General features: G+C 38.7%; 1 protein-coding gene and 1 pseudogene across 5 annotated transcripts in view; one reads left to right on the top strand and one right to left on the bottom strand.

Moving 5' to 3' along the window:
* USP54 (ubiquitin specific peptidase 54) overlaps positions 1-21,199 on the top strand; it is a 132,862-nt gene that overhangs the window by 24,396 nt on the left and 87,267 nt on the right. The gene's annotated exons all lie outside the window — the stretch shown is intronic.
* Positions 9,470-9,776, bottom strand: LOC101097349 (annotated as a pseudogene).

The following is a 21,199-nucleotide window of genomic DNA, read 5'->3' as shown; positions in this document are numbered from 1 at the left end:
TGGGAGTCTTTTGAAACATGTGGCTGTGAATATCAGGTTGAAGGTGACACACATGGACACTCAGTCTTTCTCTAAGTTGAGGATTGCAGTAAAGTGTGTGGTGGGTTGCCGAAAGCTTTGGTGGTGCTAACTTTAAGGATTCTTTTTGAAGTGACTTAATAATTTGTTTTTTATCTGTCTTGTTTGATTTTGTTGCTCTGGGACTTAAGACTTCTGGGGGCTCCCTTTTTAATTTCCAGGAATCTTTACAGATTTTTTTAAGCTTTAGTTGATGGAACTTACCCTACTTTTGAAATCTATTGTGCTGGCTTTCAGAGACCTATGCATGATTCTATTCTGTTTTAATTTATCAAAACTATTCACTTTAAGTCTCTTTAAAATGAAATTGGTTTTAAAAAGAAAGATCCATTTTTTATTACTTTTTATTAAAATTTTAATTTTGAGATAATTCTAGGTTATGTGGAATTGAGAGATCTGATATACTCTTTAGCCAGTTTCCTGGAATGGCAACATCTTGCAAAATTATAGTGCAATAATCACAACCAGGATATTGATATTGATACAATCAGCACAGTATCCAGCATGTTGCCCTTTTCATAGCTGCATCCACTTCTTTTGCAACACCCCTTCTTTAACCCCCGTCAAACCCTAATCAAAAAGTCAATTTTTAAGCAAGAAATTTTATGTGAATCTTAAGTAGTTTATTAGAAGTCCACATAGCCTTAACGAAAAGAGCCCTGTACTGTGATAGGAGGTTTTGGTTCATTGTAGTAGCTCTTTGACCTTGGGCAAATAATTTCTCTGTGCTTCAGTTTCCTTATGCATAAAACAGGATAATAGCATATTAATTTCTATCTAACCTATTTATAGGATTTTGAGATATTGTAAAGTTCTTTCAAAAAATAAGTTCTATATAGATTAATATAGGTAACGAGGATGATAGTTTTCAAACTAGAAAATATGAAGCAAGTTGTCAACTAGAAACTGAAGCTCAGGATATTGAGAGTGAACATTTTATTTATTTTTTTAATTAAAAAAATTATTTTAAGAGAGAAAGAGAGCAGGGAGAGGAGCAGAGAGAGGGAGGGAGAGAGAAAATCCCAAACATGCTAGCACGGAGCCCCATGTGGGGCTCAAACTCACGAACTGTGAGATCATGACCTGAGCTGAAATCAAGAAGTACTGCACTTAACAGACTGGGCCACCCAGGTGCCCCAAGAGTGAACATTTTAAAATGAATTTAAATCTTCTGGCTCAATCGAATTTCAGAGTGCTGAAATTGACTGATGATGTCAGAGCCACTGTTGTTAATTTTAAGAAATCACAAAAACCAAAGAGAGACCTATGTTCTGATACCCAAAAAGAGGAAGGTAGTTGGAAAGCTGTAAAATGGATGTGAAATCTTGGAAAAATTCAATTATAAATGATTAAACAGATGATATGGGGTATTAAACAAAAAGATCTCTCAAAAATAAAATAAACTTTATTTTTATTAAAATTTTTTTTCAATGTTTATTTATTTTTGAGAGAGAGAGACAGAGCACGAGCTGGGGAGGGGCAGAGAGAGAGAAGGAGACATAGAATCCAAAGCAAGCTCCAGGCTCTGAGCCTGACGCAGGGCTTGAACTCATGAACTATGAAATCATGACCTGAGCTGAAGTCGGACGCTTAACTGACTAAGCCACTCAGGTGCCCCTCAAATAAAATTATTAAAAAAAAAAGGGGGAGTGCCTGGGTACCTCAGTCACTTAAGCATTTGACACACAGTTTCACAGTTTTTCATGATATATTCGATACCGATATGTGGTAAAATATGGTTTGGTTGATTAATTAAATGTGTAGAAGATTGAATAACTGTACCCATTTAGATTCTTGGCTTCACCAGGAAAGTCTCTGGTGGATTATCTTTGGGTCTTGGATAGAGTAAAAATTAAAACAAACAAAAAACAAACATGTTAATCAGATATGTAAGTATTACAAAGCTACGGTTAATATGACAGATGATGAATAAAACCTTAAAAATTATATCTATAGGATGAAATCATGGGCCCAAACTGAAGTTAAATTTAACAGAGATAATCCCTATGTTTAAATTCAAAACCTCAAATGCACAAGAACAGGATAAGGAAGAGCTTATTGTAGTAGTTAATATGGAAGATATCTGGGAATTTTGGTTAATCAATAATATAACAGGAACTGACTATGCAATGTCACTGCTAAAAACACCTCCAACTGTATTACCAGAAGCTTATCCAGGACACAAAAGTATTGGTTCTAATATATTTTTGTGCTATTTGTATATTTATTTAAGTAGACACTGACAAAAAGTATTCCAAGGAAGGCAGACAGAACCATAAATGGTATAGGAAACTGTTGGGACTTGGGGATGGAAGTGTTGATAAGTTTTAAAACTGCAAAAAATAATAAAACACCCATAATCTTACCACTCAGAATTAACCACTATTAACCCTCTCTCTTAGAAATAAAACATTTCAAATAAAGCCAAAGCTCCTTTCCTTTTCCTCCCTACAAGGAACTCTATCTTATTTTTATCAAGGTAATACATGTGCATAGTTTCAAAAGTTCAGATAGTATTATATGCTTAGAAGGAAATAAAGCAGTTATCCCACCCCTAGAGGAAACTATACTTTTATGTCTTTTTAAAAATTTTTTTTTCAATGTTTTTTATTTATTTTTGGGACAGAGAGAGACAGAGCATGAACGGGGGAGGGGCAGAGAGCGAGGGAGACACAGAATCGGAAACAGGCTCCAGGCTCCGAGCCATCAGCCCAGAGCCTGATGCGGGGCTCGAACTCACGGACCGCAAGATCGTGACCTGGCTGAAGTCGGACGCTTAACCGACTGCTCCACTCAGGCGCCCCATATACTTTTATGTCTTAACATATATCTATATATTTTTAAGTAGGCTCCACACACAGCATGGAGCCCAATGTGGTGCTTCAACTCATGACCCTGAGATGAAGACCTGAGCTTAACCAAATGAGCCACTCAGGCACCCCTGTCTTAAATATTTCTAATAGTATAGTTATATCACTTGCTTTTAAAAAATATTTAATAGGGCGCCTGGGTGGCTCAGTTGGTTAAGTGTCCGACTTCAGCTTAGGTCATGATGTCACAGTCTGTGAGTTCGAGCCCCACATCGGGCTCTGTGCTGACAGCGCAGAGCCTGGATCCTACTTCAGATTCTGTGTCTCCCTCTCTCTCTGCTCCTCCCCTGCTCATGCTCTTTCTCTGTCTCAAAAATCAATAAAAACATTAAAAAAATTAAAAAAATATATTTAATATATATGAAGTGAAGTGCTATAGAAGATGAGCTTTTGATTGTTTTAAATGCATATATGTCTTTTCCCTTATAGTCTCAATATGGTTATGTAATTTGGGGGGGTTAAGTAATTATTTATTTTTTATCTAACACAAATATTGAACTTGAGCTATATAATGTACAATGATTATAATCATCTTATACAGCTTTTGACTTTCCGTAGGCATAATAATTGTCTTGTTTTAATTGCTCAGTTTTTAAAATTCAGATTACTATATCATTCCCAGATTCTCAGCCAGGACCATAAAACTCTGCCCCATTCATTAAAATCCAATAGATAATTTATCAATTTTTTTTTTTTAACTCTTAGAGGCCTACTTTGTATATTCTGTATATTCTATATTCCACTCCAGCATGGGTTAGTTGTTAGGTAGGCCCGCTTTACAATTCTCACCCTGAGATTTCCTTTCACGGTCATCCTGGGAATTCTGTTTCCTGAATTACATGTCATTTTCTTTCTTGGTTTACTGCCTCATTTTGGTGTAACACATCCTCTAGAAGCTTTCTGAGAGTTAACATTCACAGGAATTAAATTGTTTGAAAACTTGCATATATGAGAATATTTTTATGTTACCCTCAGTATTAAATAATGCTCTATTTGGGAATAGAATTTTCTGTTGGAAATTATTTTCTCATTATTTTATTGTATTATTAAATTTTTTTTAATGTTTATTTATTTTTGAGAGAGAGAGAGAGAGAGAGAGAGAGAGAGAGAGCAGGAGAGGGGCAGACAGAGAAGGAGACACAGAATCCGAAGTAGGCTCCAGCTTCTGAGCTGTCAGTCCAGAGCCCGACAGGGGGCTCAAAATCACGAAATGCGGGATCATGACCTGAGCCGAAGTTGGATGCTTAACTGACTGAGCCATCCAGGCTCCCCCATTTTCTCATTATTTTAAAGGTATTGCTATTCCTTTGTTGCCTGTGAACAGTCTAATATTCTTTTTATTTTATTTTTATATAAATGGTAGTTTATTAGCAAATAAATAAAAGTGTATGATTTCTAGTAAAACAGATTGGACATTTGCAACACATAATACATTTACTTCAGAATAGAAAATGTGTTAAAAAAATTTTTTTTGATATCTGTTTTTGAGAAAGAGTGAGTGGGGGAGGGGAGAGACAGAGAGGGAGACACAGAATCCAAAGCTCTGAGCTGTCAGCACAGAGCCTGACACGACACTCAAACCCATGAGCAGTGAGATCATGACCTGAGCTGAAGTCAGATGCTTAACCAACCGACTGAGCCACCCAGGTGTCCCCCAAAATGTAGTGTTTTTATATGCCCTAATTCTTATCAAGGAATTGGGATCTGACCACTGAAGTGTTCCATCATTCTTTTTAAAGAAAACCTTTTTTTGGGGGGGTGCCTGTATGGTTCAGTTGGTTAAAGGTTTGGCTTTGGCTCAGGTCATGATCTCACGGTTCATGTGTTCAGACCCCACGTCCAGCTCTGTGCTGACAGTGCAGAGCCTGATTGGGATTCTCTGTCTCCCTCTCTGTCTCCCTCTCTGTCTGCCCCTCTCCCCCTCATGCTTTCTCTCAAAAAATAAATAAACCTAAAAAAAAAACAAAACACCTTTTTGTTGTTGTTGTTGCTAAATATACATAACATAAAGCTTATCATTTTAACCATGTTTAAAAAAAAATTTTTTTTTTTTTTGAAAGAGAGACAGAGTGTGAGAGGGGGAGGGGCAGAGCAAGAGGGAGACACAGAATCTGAACATGCTCCAGGTTCTGAGACTCAGGGCTGGAACCCACAAGCCGTGAGATCATGACCTGAGCCGAAGTCAGATGCTTAACTGACTGAGCCACCCAGGCACCCCTCATTTTAATAATTTTTTTTATCAACGTTTATTTATTTTTTTTGGGACAGAGAGAGACAGAGCATGAACGGGGGAGGGGCAGAGAGAGAGGGAGACACAGAATCGGAAACAGGCTCCAGGCTCTGAGCCATCAGCCCAGAGCCTGACACGGGGCTCGAACTCAGGGACCGCGAGATGGTGACCTGGCTGAAGTCGGACGCTTAACCGACTGCGCCACCCAGGCGCCCCTCATTTTAATAATTTTTAAGTGTATAGTTCTGTGGCATTAAGTACATTTACATTGCTGTGCAACCTGATGCCATTCTGATTTTATTCCTTTGTATGTTACCTTTTTTTTTTCTTACTCTTGAGAAACTTACAGAATTTTCTCTTTATTCCTAGTGTTTTACAATTTAGTGCCTTTAGTGTGGATTTTTTAACTTCATTGTGCTAGGGGCTTTAACTTATCTTAAAATCTGGCTATTTTTTGTACTTTTCTTGGATATTTTTCTCTTTTTCTAGAAAGCCTGAATTGATTCTCTGATTTTTATTCTATTATCTTTTCTATTTCTCTGTATTTGTATTTTATTTTTTGGTGTATTTTATTTTTTGAGAGATTTCCTTAAATTTGTCTTTCAAATCTTTCATTGAACTTTGTATTTCTTGTTTTAGAGATGCAAAATCATAACTCTCTGAGAAATACATTTTAGGTTTTTAAATTTTCTTGTATTCCCTAGATTTTCTACTTCCTTTAAGCTTCCCCATGCCCCCCCCCCCCCCCCCCCCCCCCCCCCCCCCCCCCCCTGCTTTGAGGTACCATCAGATGTTTGTATTTATAGGCATTCTTCGGGGCTGGTCAGTTTTCCCAGATGGAAGTCCTCCAGTTTCCTGCCTGAGGAGTTTGAAGTCTGACTACCAGTGCTTTGGTGCTCAGAGGCAGAAGGGGGCTGGGGATCTCTCCATTTAGTATCTAGACTTCACTTAATCTTCTCAGTGTTTTTAAAGATTTAGCTTTTTATTAAATTAAAAATTTCCCTAGTTTTAATAAGGCATCTCACGCAGGTTAGCTGTGTCTAATGTCCCACAATCACACCCTCTCTGGTTTATACTTCAAAAGTAAACCTAAAGTCTTCAGAGCATTTGCCTGGCTGTATTGGGTTGAAAGAGAGAATTTGAAGCATCTAACTGCTTCTTAAACACATTTTTAAATTGCTTTTCCATTTTTAAGTTCCACCCCACATTCCCTCCTGCAAAGATCCAATTCCTGAGCATTCCCTGGGTTCTGTAGTAGGAGTGTGTATACTTCTGTTTGCCAACATTTACCCTCTGGTTCTTACACTGGTATGTTAATCAATTACCACACATTTATTTGCTTTCCAGCTTCTAATATTTTGTTTAAATTCTACTCCTTCAGTCATTTACGTTCCCAGTTTCTTTGTCCTTGTGGATTTTTACCTTTTGTATTACTTTACTCTTATTTATAGTGAAGACTTAATTTAGGAGGGAGTAGAGGTAAATGGGTTTAATTCACATATTTCCATTTTTTATAATTTTGTATACATATAAAATGTATCCACAACTAATATATAGTAGTGCTCTGTGTGTTTGAAAAATTTTACATATAGGGGCACCTGGCAGGCTCAGTCAGGAGAGCATGCAGCATGTGACTCTTGATCTTGGGTCAAGCCCCATGTTGGGTATAGAGATTATTTATTTTTAAGTAATAAATATAATAAAAAGTAGAAATAAAATCTTAAATAATTAAAAGGGTGCCTGGGTGGCTCAATTGGTTAAACGTCAGCTCTTTTTTTAATGTTTATTTTTGAGAGAGAGAGAAGGAGATAGACAGAACATGAGTGGGGGAGGGCAGAGACAGAGAGGGAGCCACAGAATTTGAAACAGGCTCCAGGCTCTAATCTGTCAGCACAGAGCCTAACGCAGGGCTCAAACTCGGGAACCGTGAAATCATGACCAAGAGCTGAAGTGGGACGCTCAACCGACTAAGCCACCCAGGCACCCCAAACGTCAACTCTTGATTTCAGCTTAGGTCATGACCTCATGGTTCCTAGGTTTCAGCTGTGAATCAGACTCTGCCCTGGCAGTGCGTAGCCTGCTTGGGATTGTCTCTCCCTGCCCCTCCCCTATTTGTTCTCTCTCTGTCTCTCAAAAGTAAATAAATAAACAAACAAACAAAAAAATAAGTGAATGAGTAAATGAATGAATGCATGAATAAAAAATAATTTACCTATATGGGGGTACCTGGCTGGCTCAGTTGGTAGAACATGTGACTCTTGATCTCAGGGTTGTGAATTCAAGCCCCACGTTGGGTGTAGACATTACTTAAAAACAGTAAAATCTCACTGGGTGTTATATGTAAATGATGAATCACTGGGTTCTAGTCTGAAGCCAAGACTACACTGTATGTTAACTAACTAGAAAATTAAAAAATAAAAAAGTAAAATCTGTCTCAAAAATAAATAAACTTTAAAAAATTAAAGAAATTTTCTTTAATGTTTATGGGGTGGGGGCGGCGGGCAGAGAGAGAGGGAGACACAGAATCTGAAGTGGGCTCCAGGCTCTGAGCTGTCAGCACAGAGCCTGATGTGGGGATTGAACTCATGAACCATGAGATCATGACCTGAGCTGAAGTCAGATGTTCAACCAACTGAGCCACCCAGGTGCCCCAAAACTTAAAAAGATTTAAAAGGTCAGAGAGATTATATGGCATTATACCATGATGTGAATCTAGTTAACATAATCTTTGGGAAGGAATATTCTAGGGTATTTACTTCTTATTTTTTCCTTATTTGTATATTCCATTTTTTATTACAATAAAAATATTTTTTGTTAGAAGAAAAAATTGAGTCACTTCTAACATTTTAAAATAAGAATTAGGGGGGCATCTGGGTGGCTCAGTTGGTTAAGCATCTGACTCTTGGTTTCGGCTCAGGTCACGATCTCATGGTCCATGGTTTCGAGCCCCATCTTGGGCTCTGTGCTGACAGTTCAGAGCCTGGAGCCTGCTTCAGATTCTGTCTCTCTTTCTCTCTCTTCCCTGCTCACGCTCTGTCTCTCAAAAATAAATAGATGTTATTTTTTAAGTTTTATTTTAGTTGAGAGAGACAGAGAGTGTGCGAATGGGGAAGGGGCAGAGAGAGGTAGAGAATCCCAAGCAGGCTCTGCGCTGCCAGTGCAGAAGCCCAATGTGGGGCTCTGTGGCTTGAACTCACCAAATCACCAGATCATGACCTGAGCCGAAACTAAGAGTCAGATGCTTAATGGACTGAGCCACCCAGGCGCCCCCAAAGGTTTAGAGGCTTACCTCCCAGGAACCAGGCACAAAGGCCAGCCAAATTCTTTATTATACAATAGTGTTAAAACCCAATTCAACTATTAATAACTTCCTCTAGAAAGCCTTTACAGACTTTCCAAGGGACATGTTCACTGTTACAGTTTTTCTTTTTCCCTTATTAGACAGTGAACACTTTGAAGTTCCCCTGGTTTTAGTCATCTTTGCCTCTCTAATATTAGCACTATATCTGGCTTACAGTAGTAAGTAGGCTCAGTAAGTAATGAGCTGAAGTATTTAAGATATAGCTCATGAGGAGATGAGAAGTTCAGTATAGAATTGTTATTAGAGTTTTTAAAGATCAAATGAAATGAATAGCCTTACTTCATTCCTTCTTATTCTATTCATCATCATTTGCTCTTCTTTAAATATTTATATACCTTTTTTATGTGGATATCAAATTTACAAAAGAAATAAAAAGGAGATTTTGCTTTTTAAAATAATTTATCAGGGCACCTGGGTGGCTCAGTTGGTTAAGCATCAGACTTCGGCTGAGGTCATGATCTCGTGGTTTGTGAGTTCAAGCCCTGCATTGGATTGTCTGCTGTCAGCACAGAGCCCGCTTTCAGATCCTCTTTTCCCACTCTGTCTCTGCCCCTCCCTGCTTTCTCAGGTGCATGCTTTCTCTCTCTCTGTTTCTCTCTCAAAAATAAATAAACATTAAAATAATTCATCAACGGTCTTTAAAGAGAAACCTTTTTTATTGCATTTAAAATATACCAAATTTTCATTTACATTATTTGTGGGGACTACATTATCATATAATGTAAGTATAATCATGCTGAACATCAGAGAATCTTTGTTTCCTTCTAATCATAAGGGGGAATAAATTCTAATGTCCTCTAATTTGTCCTGTCTGTGCATAGATAGAGCACTTAGTAAAAATGTAATAATATTCCCTAAACCAGACTCTGTTTTATAATTAAAAAATATTCTTTTTTAAAAATCTAAAATGTGTTATTTGAGATAGTTTCCCCCTCATCTTGATTCAGGGTGCTTTTTGTGCTGCTTCTGTCTGAAGGAGCATCCTTCTGTAAGCCTTGCTTTTCCTCCTGTAGGCTGGCAGAAGAGAGTGGAGCAGCCAACACACAAACTACTGTTGGTGCATGGCTAAAGATGGTGGTAATGTAGCACTGTGGGCACCTCACATCCATGAAGCGGGAGTTGAGGCTCTGCAGCAGGCACTTCTTGTGTTTCCTCTTCTCCTCTTCTGGGGACTGGTGGAAGATGTACTTCATGAAGGGCATGTTCTCATGGGAAGGTCATTACCTCCAGAAAGCCAAAAAACATATTCCCTTTTTTAAAAATTTATTTATTTTTGAGAGACAGAGACAGAGCGCAAGCAGAGGAGGGGCAGAGAGAGGGAGACACAGAATCTGAAGCAGGCTCCAGGCTCTGAGCTGACAGCACAGAGCCTGACATGGGGCTTGAACTCATGAACCGTGAGATCATGACCTGAGCTGAAGTCAGACGCCACCCAGGCACCCCCAAAAACATATTCTTAATATCTTTATAATCTTTATCTGGGCTAGTTCCCATGAGATAGTATTTCACTGGGATATATCCTTTTTGGAGTAGTATATACAGTAGAAATTATTTGCGTGAGATTTATTTTTTCCTGTTATGTAATTTTTCATTTGCATGAGATTTTTAAAAAATATACTACTGATTTTTAATAACTTCCTATCCTTTTTCATAAACTTTAAAACAGGTTCTGTTTTTAGAACAGTTTTAGATTTACAGAAAATTGAAATGATGGTAGAGAGTTCCATATACTTCTTCATCCAGTATTCATTATTATTAACAGCTTAGAGTAGATTTATTACAGTTAACAAAACAATATTGATACATTATTACTAACCATTTAAAATTTCCTCACCTTTTATCTAATGTCTTTTCTTTGTCCCAAGGGCCCATCCAGGATACCACATTACATTTACCAGTCATGTCTCCTTAGGCTCTTTTTGGCTGTCACAGCTTCTCACACTTTCCTTATTTTTGATGACCATAACATTTTTTTTTTTTAATGCTTATTTTGAGAGTGTGATTGCATACACGTCAGGGAGGGACAGAAAGAGAGGGAGAAAGAATCCCAAGCAGGCTCTGCACTGTCAGCATTGAGCCCGATGTGGGGCTCATCCCAGAAACTGTGAGATCATGACCGGAACCAAAATCAAGAAGTGGACACTTAACTGACTGAGTCACCAAGGTCCCCCTTGACCTTGACAGTTTTGAGGAGTATTAGGGTGCTTCTCTGTTGGAATTTGCCTGATGCTGTTCTTATAATTAGATTGAGGTTATGGGTTTTTAAGTGTGTTAACCTTAAAAATGAAAGAGTTTATTTTACCAGCAAAAATGGATTTATTTTGGAATAACAGAGAATTGCAATTCAGGCCATGCAAGCTATGGTAAAGCCATAGGCAAATCCCACAAACAAAGGAGAGGAACATTATTTTATGGAGAAAGAGGAAGTTTTATGGAGAAAGAGGTTGTTTGGAATGAAAGTCCATTGGAAAACTAGAGTTTAGGATGATTTTCCACTGGCTGAATTGCAAAGTTAGCAGATTTTTTGTAGGAGATACAATGTACATCTTTCTCTGTTGGGAACTATAATTAAGGATTTTTTCCTTATGGTGATTCTCTTGTTGGGTCTGTAATTGACAATTCTTACTGTAATTGACATTGAGTGGTGCAACTCTCCCTTACAGCCTACTCTTCTAGCATCCAGTGTGTACTTATTGAGGTGTCCCTTTATTAATTTTCACGGGTGGAGGATCCCAGAGATACAGTGGTATTCTCATCACATCATTTCAAGGGTATACATTATTGACATGATTTATCATTGTTGATAATGACCTTAATCACCTGGCTGAGGTTGTCAGGTTTCTCCACTAAAGGTACTGTCTTCCCTTCTTTCATGCTGTACTTTTTGGAGGGAGATCTCCATATACTTAAGGAGTGGGATTTATGGTCCCCATGCTTGCAGTTATATTTATATAAATTATTTGGAATTCTTATGCAAGGGAGATTTGTTCTCCATTTGTTTATTTAATCATTTCCTTATATCAGTGTGGACTCATAGATATTTATTTTTGTACTTTAGGCTATAATCAGATTTGGCTTTTGGGAGTTCATTTGGTTTGTCTCCTGTGTCCCTTTAATATACTTCTGTCACTTTAGGATTCTTGTTTTGTTTTTAGCATTTCCTTACTTTCTGACATTATAAGATGCTCAGGCTCATCTTGTATATTTCCTGTCCCAGTCCTGGAATTAGCCATTTCTTCACAGAACCTTGGTTTGTTTTATTGGAGAGTGGTATTAAAAACTAAGATTCTTGGCTTCAGGTGTGGTTTTTACAACTGGGGTGTCACTGATTCTAAGCACTCTCAGCTGACAAAGTAAGTAAATGTATGTGTATATGCATACATAAAAATATTTGTAGGTGTAATCATCTGTATTTTTATTAAGTTAAACACAAGTTAATATTCTAACTCTAATTCATTACCGAATGGAACATTTTATCCTTTTCTTCCTGCTTATCTGTAATTTCCCATTCCAAAAGTGAGAAACCTTCTACTGTCATTCATTTACCTAATTGTTCAGGTCCAGTAAACATGTGTAATGGTTTCAGAATTGTTAACCTGTACACCTGAGGGAAACAGCTTCATTAGCAAGGGTACGATGCTAATGTGCAGTTCCGTGGGCTTTTAGTTTTACAGACTCCAGTAATTTTCAAAGTTTTTTACGTCAGTACCTTTATTCAGTATCTTTGGTGAGGTTGTTTCATAGGTTTATGTATATATTTTTTAAAGTTTATTTATTTATTTTGAGAAAGAAAAAGAGAGCATGTGCAAGTGAGCAGGGGAGGGGCAGAAAGAGGGAGAGAGAGAGGATCCCAAGCAGGCTCTGAGCTGCCAGCACAGAGCCCAATGCAGGGTTTGAACCCACCAACCATGAGATCATGACCCAAGCTGAAACCAAGAACCATATGCCTAGCCAACTGAGCCACCCAGGTGCCCTGGTTCGTATATTTTTATTATGGAAAATTTTGGGGTACCTGGGTGGCTCAGTTGGCTAAGCGACTGACTCTTGATCTTGGCTAGGTCATGATCTCATGGTTTGTAGGATCAGGCCCCACATGGGGCTCTCCACTGACAGCACAGCACCTGCTTGGGGTTCTCTCTCACCTTCTCTCTCTACCCCTCCCATGCTCGTTTGTGCACATGCTGTCTCTCAAATAAATAATATAAGATTTATTATGGAAAATTTTGAACATATACAAAAATAAGGAGAGTATAGTGAGCCTCCATGTACCCATCACCAACTTCATGAAAATTATTGAATTTCTGAAATGAAATGAAAATTACTGACTTCATGGTCAATTGTATTTTATCTATACTCCCTCTTTACTAGTCAACATGTGATTATTTTGTTTTTGTTTTTTTTTTTCAATATATGAAATTTATTGTCAGATTGGTTTCCATACAACACCCAGTGCTCATCCCAAAAGGTGCCCTCCTCAATACCCATCACCCACCCTCCCCTCCCTCCCACCCCCCATCAACCCTCAGTTCTCAGTTTTTAAGAGTCTCTTATGCTTTGGCTCTCTCCCATTCTAACCTCTTTTTTTTTTTTTCCTTCCCCTCCCCCATGGGTTTCTGTTCAGTTTCTCAAGATCCACATAAGAGTGAAACCATATGGTATCTGTCTTTCTCTGTATGGCTTGTTTCACTTAGCATCACACTCTCCAGTTCCATCCACGTTGCTACAAAGGGCCATATTTTATTCTTTCTCATTGCCACGTAGTATTCCATTGTGTATATAAACCACAATTTCTTTATCCATTCATCAGTTGATGGACATTTAGGCTCTTTCCACAATTTGGCTATTGTTGAGAGTGCTGCTATAAACATTGGGGTACAAGTGCCCCTATGCATCAGTACTCCTGTATCCCTTGGTTAAATTCCTAGCAGTGCTATTGCTGGGTCATAGGGTAGGTCTATTTTTAATTTTCTGAGGAACCTCCACACTGCTTTCCAGAGCGGCTGCAACATGTGATTATTTTGAAGTAAATCCTATACATATTATTTCCTCTGTAAATATTCCCAAATAAGACTTACCATAATTTAACCAGTCCCTATTGAAAGATACTTAGTTTTTATTACAAACAGTAGAACTATAAATATCCACTTACATTTATCCATTTACGTTATCCATTGACTGCAGGGTAAATTTCTAGAAGTTGAATTGCTGAAACAAATATATAAGCATTTAAAATTGAGAAATACTGCCAAAATTTTTTTATTCCTGTCAAGACTAAATGAAAATGTATCCTTCTCTGCATCCTCACCTACACTGATTTTATCCAACTTTTAAACATTTGGCAATATGAGATCTGAAAAATGATATGTATCTTTCTTTTTTAAAAAATGTTTTCTTAAAATTTATTTTGAGAGTGAGAGAGAGAAAGAGACAGAGACAGTATGAGCAGGGGAGGGGCAGAGAAAGAGAGAAAGAGAATCCCTAGTAGGCCTCATATTGTTAGCGCAGAGCCTGACACAGGGCTCAATCCCATGAGCTGTGAGATCATGACCTAAGCTGAAATCAAGAGTCAGTTGCTTAACTGACTGAGCCACCAAGGTGCCCATTTTTGTTTTGCATTTTAAAAATTGGAGAGGGGGCGCCTGGGTGGCGCAGTCGGTTAAGCGTCCGACTTCAGCCAGGTCATGATCTCGCGGTCCGTGAGTTCGAGCCCCGCATCGGGCTCTGGGCTGATGGCTCAGAGCCTGGAGCCTGTTTCCGATTCTGTGTCTCCCTCTCTCTCTGCCCCTCCCCCGTTCATGCTCTGTCTCTCTCTGTCCCAAAAATAAATAAACGTTGAAAAAAAAATTTTTAAAAATTGGATAGGACATTTTTCCTGTCTTTATTGTCCTTTTTTTTTCCTTCTGTGAACTGCACATTTAAAGTCTTTGCTTGTTTAAGAAAAGGAAATAAATTGGGAAGCCTGGCTGGCTCAGTCAGTGGAGCATCTGGCTCTTAGTCTTGGGTTCATGAGTTTGAGCCCCATGTTGGGCATGGAGCCTACTTAAAAAAAAAAAAAAAAAAAAAGAAAGGAAATAAATTGTCACAAAGGTGTGATTTCCTTTCCCAAACCATCATGTGCTGCCATGTCTCCCTTTTTCCCTATTTCCAGTTTGTATCACCAACTCAGGAGTAGTACTCGTGTCTCTCTTTTATTTTTTTAAATTTTATTATTTTTTTAAAATTTTCATCCAAATTAGTTAGCATACAGTGCAACAATGATTTCAGGAGTAGATTCCTTAGTGCCTCTTATCCATTTATCCCATCCCCTCCTCCCACAACCCCTCCAGTAACCCTCAGTTTATTCTCCATATTTATGAGTCTCTTCTGTTTTGTCTCCTTCCCTGTTTTTATATTATTTTTGTCTCCCTTTCCTTATGTTCATCTGTTTTGTCTCTTAAAGTCCTCATATGAGTGAAGTCATACGATTTTTGTCTTTCTCTGACTAATTTCAATTAGCATAATACCCTCCAGTTCCATCTACGTAGTTGCAAATGGCAAGATTTCATTTTTTTTTTTTGATTGCTGAGTAATACTCCATTGTGTATATATACCACATCTTCTTTATCTAGTCATCTATCAATGGACATTTGGGCTCTTTCCATACTTTGGCTATTGTGGATAGTGCTGCTATAAACATGGGGGTGCATGTGTCCCTTTGAAACAGCACATCTGTATCCCGTGGATAAATGCCTAGTAGTGCAATTGCTGGGTCATAGGGTAGTTCTATTTTTAGTTTTTTGAGGAACCTCCATGCTGTTTTCCAGAGTGGCTATACCAGCTTGCATTCCCAGTAGTACTTATGTCTCTTTAATGAAGGTAAATACCTGCCCTTCTTTTTTTTCCTTCTGCCCTTTTTTCACCCACCAAAGGTAGCTCTCTGTTTTCTGTGCGTCCTAGAAATAATCAAATTGTTTATCAAACAGATGGTTTTAAATCAGCTTCTGAGGGAGTACTCTAGGGAAATATGCCCAAGAAGCATCAGGAAGGATTTCTACAGACAGATGGGGGAATGTTTGTAATTGTTTAGCAATAAGTATGCCCAGCAAGTATCACTTCAGCCTGCTTTGTTCATCTGTTCAGTCTTTCCACATGAACAGAAGATATGTACTCTGACTTTTGCTGCTTGCCATTTTGATGGCATTTTCAGCCTTATTTTTGTCAAAGTGAATTATCTGTCTCCATCCATTTTGGACATATGTGTAATCAATAGTATTACTGTTGGTTTCTTGATGTAGGGAAAATAGTGATTGCATTCTGTCCTGAATTAAATGACAATGTCAGAGTGTAAGAATGTACGACAGACTGATTTTCTTTGCTTATGTATTCTTTAAAAACAGCTGTTCAAAATCTCATACACATAGAAATTGTTTGCCAAGCATTTGAAGCCATCTTGTTTTACCAGGTGGCAGCTGCTGCTGTTTGTTGGGACCTAATTTAAACCACAGACATGAAATAGTGTCCTTGTTTTTAAAAAGAGAAAGCATGATTTCTTGAAAAACATCTTTACAGAGATACAATTCACATACGAGACAAGTCACCCATTTAAAGTGTACAATTCAGTGGTTTTTTTAAAGTCTATTTATTTATTTTGGGGGGAAGTGGGGCAGAGAGAGAGAGGAGAGACAGAGGATCCCAAGCAAATTCTGCACTCTCAGCGCAGAGCCTGAGGTAGAGCTCAATCCCAGGAACTGTGAGATCATGACTTGAGCTGAAACCGAGTTGGATGCTTAACTCGTGGAGCCACCCAGGCACCCCCAATGGTTTTTTAATATATTTGCAGCATGGAACAACCATCACCACATCAATTTTAGAACATTTTTATCACCCCTAGAAGAAATGCTATACTTATTATAGTCACTTTCCATTTCCTTCACACCTCCTCTCAGCCCTATGCAGCTGCTTTCTGTCTCTATAATTTGCCTATTCTGAACATTTCATATAATTAGAATCATGAGATAAGAGGTCTTTTGTGATTGGCTTCTTTCACTTAGCATGCTTTCAATGTTCATATATGATTGTAGCATATATTAGTACTTCATTCTTTAAAAAATTTTTTTTCTAGTGTTTTATTTATTCTTGAGAGAGAGAGAGACAGAGCACAAGCAGGGGAGGGGCAGAGAGAGAGGAAGACACAGAATCTGAAGCAGGCTCCAGGCTCTGAGCTGTCAGCACAGAGCCTGACATGGGGCTTGAACTCAAGAACTGTGAGACCATGACCTGAGCCGAAATCGGACGCTTAACCAACTGAGCCACCCAGGTGTCCAGTACTTCATTCTTATAATGGTTGGTTGAATACTGTACCATTGTATGAATATACCACAATTTATCCATTCATTAGATGGTGTATATTTGGATTGTTTCTACTTTTTGGCTAGTATGAAAAACGCTACTATGAACATTCATGTATGGGTTTTTTATTTTTTGAGAGAGAGAGAGAGAGAGAGCATGTGCATGTGTGTATGCGAGTGCATGCATGCGTGAGCAGGGTAGGGGCAGAGGGAGGGGGAGAGAGAGAATCTCAAGCAGACACCATGCCCAGTGTGGAGCCTGACTTGGGGCTTAATCCTACCACTGTGAGACCTGAGCCGAAATCAAGAGTTGACACGTAACTGACTGAGCCACCCAGGATCCACTTCTAAAAGTTTTATAGTTTTAGCTCATTCATTTAGATATTTGACCACATTTTTGAATTTTGAATTTCCTTTTTTTTTGAAAATTTTTTTATTCATTTTGAGAGAGAGCATGTGAGGGGCAGAGAGAGAGGGACAGAGGAAGAATCCCAAGCAGGTTCTGCACTGTCAGTAGGGCTGATGTGGGGTTCGAACTCACCAACTGTGAGACCATAACCTGAACTGAAATCAGGAGTTGGATGCTCAACTGACTGAACCACCCAGGTGCCCCAGATATTTGACCCCATTTTGAATGTGCCATGTTTGTTTTTTTAGTATTTTATTTTTTTAACTTTATTTTATCTTGAGAGAGAGAGAGAGGGAGAGAGAGAGAGAGAGAGAGAGAGAGAGAATCCCAGGTAGGCTCTGTGCTGTCAGCACAAAGCCTGACATGGGGCCCAATCTCATGAAACATGAGATCATGACCCAAACTGAGATCAAGAGTCAGACGCTTAACTGACTGAGCCACCCAGGTGCCCCTGCTTTTTTAATATTTTAAAGAGAGTGAGAGAACACACACGCAAGCAGGGAAAGGGCAGAGAGAGAATGGGAGAAAGAGAATCCCAAGCAGGCTCTGCTCTATCAGCACAGAGCCTGGTGCTGGACTTGATCCCACCACCCTGGGATCATGACCTGAGCCAAAATCAGGAGTCAGATGCTCAACTGACTGAGCCACCCAGGTGCTCTGATCCCATTTTAAGTTAATTTTTACATGTGGTGTGTGATAGGAGTCCAAGTTCATTCTCTTGCATATGGATATCCAGTTGCCTCAATGCCTTTTTTTTTTTTAATGTTTATTTATTTTTGAGAGAGAGACAGAGTGTGAATGGGGAAGGGGCAGAGAGAGGGAGACATAGAATCCAAAGCAGGCTCCAGGCTCTGAGCTGTCAGCACAGAGCCTGATGCAGGGCTCGAACCCACGAACTGTGAGATCATGACCTGAGCCTAAGTCGGACGCTTAATCGACTGAGCCACCCAGGTGCCCCAATGCCTTTTTTTTTTTTTTAAGTAGGCTTCACAGCCAGCTTAGAGCCCAATACAAGACTTGAACTCATGACCCTGACTGAGATCAAGACCTGAGCTGACATTGAGTCAGATGCTTAACCGACTAAGCCACCCAGGTGCCCCTCAGGGCCATCAAATATTTTTTTTTATTGGGGTGCCTGGGTGGCTCAGTTGGTTAAGCATCTGACTTTGGCTTAGGTCATGATCTCATTGTTTCTGGGTTTGAGCCTCACGTTGGGCTGTGTTATGCTTACAGCTCAGAGCTTGGAGCCTGCTTCAGATTCTGTGTTTCCCTCTCTCTGCCCCTTTCCCACTGTGTTCTCTCTCTCAAAAATAAATAAACATTTAAAATTAAAAATAAAAATAAAAATTTATATATATAGAGAGAGTGAGCAGCAGAGGCGGTCAGAGGGAGAGAAAGAATCTTAAGTAGGCTCTGTACTCAACATGGAGCCTAATGTGGGGCTCCATCCCACGACCCTGGGATCATGACTTGAGACAAAATTGAGAGTTGGATGCTCAACTGACTCAGCCGCTCAAGCATCCCTCAATGCCATTTTTTAATGAGACTATTCTTTCCTCATTGAATTGTCCTGGCACAATTTTGTGATATTTAAGGTTCAGTTGGACATGGGGAAAATTTTACCATGTACATCCTAACACATTTTTTGTAACTCCACCCCAAATCAGTTTAAGTTTGCTGAAGTATGGTGGAAATCTCAGAGGCTTTCACTACTGTTAGGGAAGACAAAAAACCATTCAGGAAACAATATTGCAAAAAATAGAAATTATGCTGTTGACAGTTTACCATAACTGTAAACTCAATTTGGTTCTTTTGTTGTTGTTTGCTTTAAAAAATATTTTTAACGTTTATTAAACACAGCCAGAGTGTGGGCAGGGAGGGGCAGAGAGAGAGAGTGGGAGACACAGAATCTGAAGCAGGTTCCAGACTGCTCAAACTAGTGAACTGTGAGATCATGACCTGGGCCCGAGTCGGAGGCTCAACCAACTGAGCCACTCAGGTGCCTCTCTTTTCCTTTTATTTGAGTATAGTTGATATATAATGTTACATTAGTTTCAGGTGCATAACTTAGTGATTTAACAAGTTTTCACCACAAGTGTAGCTACCGTTTGTCCCATTACATCGCTATTACAGTATCATTGACTATATTCCTTATGCTGTGCCTTTTATTGCTGTGACTTATCCATTCCATTACTGAAAGTCTCCCTCTTCCCTTCATACATTTTGCTTCCCTTCCCAGCAACCATTAGTTTGTTCTCTGTATTTATAGGTCTGGTTCTGCTTTTTGTTAATTCATTTTTTTAAAGATTCCACTTATTAGTGGAATCATATGGTATTTGTCTTTCTCAGTTGTATTTCATTTAGCATAATACCCTCTAGGTCCATCCATTTTGTCTCAGATGGCACAACCTCATCTTTTTTATGGTCATGTAATATTCCAGTGTGTGTGTGTGTGTGTGTGTGTGTGTGTGTGTGTGTGTGTACACCACATTTTCCTTATCCATTCACCTGTTGATGGACACAGGTTGCTTCTATATCTTGGCTATTGTAAATAATGCTGCAGTAAACATGGGGTTGCATGTATCTTTTCAAATTAGTCTTTTTGTTTTCTTTGGGTAAATGCCCAATAGTGAAATTATTGGAAAATAATGGTTCAATTTGTTTCTTAAAGGCTTTTAAGGAGATACCTTCTATTTCAGTACACAGTCATTTCAGAGACAAAGGGAGGTGTTATCAGAACCAGGAGCAAATTGCTCTTCAGTTTATTCCCCATTTTAGTTTTTTTATAATTGTTTATCTATTTTGAGAGAAGACAGTGTGAGCAAAGGAGGGACAGAGAGAGACACGTACACACACAGAACCTGAAGCAGACTCCAGGCTCTGAGCTGTCAGCACAGAGCCCAATGCGGGGCTTGGACCCACAAACCACGAGATCATGACCTGAGGCAAAATTGGACGCTCAACCGACTGAGCCACCCAGGCACCCCAGTTCCCCATTTTAGTTTGTGACATCCTGGACTTTTGACACTGTCACCACTTGTCCCTTACTCCTCTTGTGTGTCTGCCCCAAATCTTCACAGATTTGGAGTAAGAACACTAGAAGAAAGAGCTCTAGAAGTGATTGTGTTGTCTAAGGATTTGAAGAGGTTTAGAATAAGAATACAGCAGGTGAACATGAGAAAAATACAGGATTAGGGATCAGATATGGTTTGAGAAAATTGGAGGGAGAGTCTTAGTATAGAAGCATCATAACTAGACCTGAGTGGCTTCCTCTATTTGCAGAAGTAGTAAGTTCAAAATCTGTGTGGTCTGATAAGATCACCTGAATTTATCTTCTCTGGAACAGGAATAGGCTACCAACATAACTTTTACTGGCATTCAATATTTAGTCAACTTTCTTCCCCATCATCATTTTCTTCTTTTTTGATTATACCTTAAACTTGCAGGTTTAAGGTTTAAAAGAGAATGACAGATTCATATTTTTTACTGTTTGCTCTGAGACTAGAATTAGGTGATGCCTATAGTGCACTTGAAAGATATTTCACATTCTTGCTACTCTCTAGGAGCTTTCAGTCTATTTTGAGAAAATTTAAGTCCTTGTTCTAGAGATATGTTGGCTAATATTCATAATGACAATGCTATTTGAGGTAATTTTTAGAAAGATGCAAGATGTAATTTAATATATGAATTTAAATAATGATGATATTATAACAACAGAGACCCAAATAATGGGTCCCTGACTGACTTTCCTCTTTTTTTAGAGTCCATTTGTGTTAAAAATACACAGAAGTTTTCTTGGATGGTTTTAACTGCTTAGGACTATGCTTAACAGCCAAAGTTTCTCTCAAATGTGTCCTTAGGATTAGTTTTTTTTTTTTTTTTATCTCTTTCTTGTCTGCAGTAATACCTCTTCTCAATAATGTG

This window comes from Felis catus, chromosome D2, assembly GCF_018350175.1.
Source record: "Felis catus isolate Fca126 chromosome D2, F.catus_Fca126_mat1.0, whole genome shotgun sequence".
Lineage (NCBI taxonomy): Eukaryota > Metazoa > Chordata > Mammalia > Carnivora > Felidae > Felis > Felis catus.
The sequence above is the reverse complement of the archived record's forward strand: the minus strand, read 5'-3'. Positions and strand labels throughout refer to the sequence as shown.